This window comes from Galeopterus variegatus, unplaced genomic scaffold (assembly GCF_000696425.1).
Source record: "Galeopterus variegatus unplaced genomic scaffold, G_variegatus-3.0.2 Scaffold5013, whole genome shotgun sequence".
NCBI lineage: Eukaryota > Metazoa > Chordata > Mammalia > Dermoptera > Cynocephalidae > Galeopterus > Galeopterus variegatus.
In genome coordinates, this window is record NW_007731124.1 from 58,854 (window position 1) to 60,516 (window position 1,663).

The 1,663-nt window shown below is 42.5% G+C and overlaps 1 pseudogene; it reads left to right on the plus strand.

Annotated features, from left to right (window-relative positions):
* Positions 1-310, plus strand: part of LOC103604163 — a 3,492-nt pseudogene extending 3,182 nt beyond the window's left edge.
* The last annotated feature ends 1,353 nt before the right edge of the window (positions 311-1,663 follow it).

Consider the following 1,663-nt stretch of genomic DNA (forward strand, 5'->3'; position numbering starts at 1 on the left):
GAAAGGCCGCTGGATACGTGTTAGTTATGTGTTCTTGCCACAGTGAAGCCTTCTTCCAGCATACGTAAGTATTTCTCTGACAGCCATTAAGGAATCTTCTACTTCTGACTTCTGAGGAACAAACCGAAACATGTTTTATAATTGAACACACAGCACAATTGCAGCAGCAGAAGAAACGAATCAAGTGGATGAAGATAAGAAATACAACTCCCAGACTAGTCAAGATTCAGGAGACGATTCTAATGAAGACAAAAATAATGGAAGTAAAATGAAGAACTGCTACAATGGGAAATCCTATGGCCAGAGATAAACTCTGTGTAATATTAGGTTGTTTTGTGGGAGTTATGCTGGGAACCTGAGCTGCTTGCTCCTCTCGGAAATTACAAAGAGCATCCTTGCTTGTTGGAGGAAAAAAAAAAATCTTCAGATCATGGGTCCTAAAAATACAGGCAACACTTAACTATTTAAAAATGAAGTTATAGGAGTTCGGAGAAAAGTTTTCTATATTCTTTTCCATGTGTAAAATCTGTCATGGGACTGGCCTTTCACGGGATGAGTTAAGTCAGGAAGATGGGCACACATCTTTCTCATGAGTACTGCTGTGCTGTGCTTTGTGATAAGGATAGTTCAAAGGCATTTCAAAAGGTTCATGGAAAAATAGAATTAAAAGACAACATGAATCTTTCCATGAACTTATATTTGTGTTTCTATCAGGTGATACTGTCATGGATGCTGATGGTCACTACGTATGTCACCTATTAGTATTATAGATCATTATTTTCCAGGAGAAACTTGGGACATTTCGTCTTTTCTTTTCACACTGAGGTAGGCCTTAGAAAAACCTGAATACCATTATCTTTTGGTTTTCCGAAAAGCAGCTTACCCTATGTCAGGCCTTAAAAACTAACGCCACCTTAAGTGACATTACAAGCGGCGCCATTATGGGCCCACAAGGGCGTATTAACGTGGCAGCCTAAGATGGCGCCGGGAGGAAGTAGGGTGGGAGTGTCTGTGGGAACCTTGCCTTAGCCCTTATTGGCCAAATACACACTTCCGCGCTTGTGAACACTGCGTGATTGCAATAGCTAGGCATTGAGACAGGATGCATGCCCTTGACCTTTAAGCTGATAGGATTATGTTACAACCTCCCCTCCCCATCTGCCTATAAAAGTAAGTGCTTGTGTGATAATAAACGGAACTGCTTGACAGAACCCCCGCCACGTCTGAGTGTCCTTTAACTGGGCTGGTTGGGGCCGGTGGCTGTGCTCACCTCTCTTCAGGGCTCTCTTCCCCCATCTCCCTTCAAAGGGGACAGGAGGGAAAGAGGAATCTGGGCCATTCGCTCGCCCACCAAAAGGAACGAGGCTAGGGCTGTTCGGGTCGGCTGGTGGCGGACCCGACAACCCTAGAAAAGAGTCACAGATGCCGAAAGATGATTCTTAAAAATGTTCAGGGGAATTTTGTCCATTTATCCCAAGAACATTGGCTTCTGCATCACAGTTACCTTTTCCTTACATGGTTTAGGATTAAAACCAGGTAATCTTTGACTATACATTAAGACTTCCTGATTCATAACTTATTAAAACAATAGCTTCTCATTAGAATTTGCAGTCACTGAAGTCATAGAGAAATGGGTAACCATCTAATTAGAGAAGTCATCATA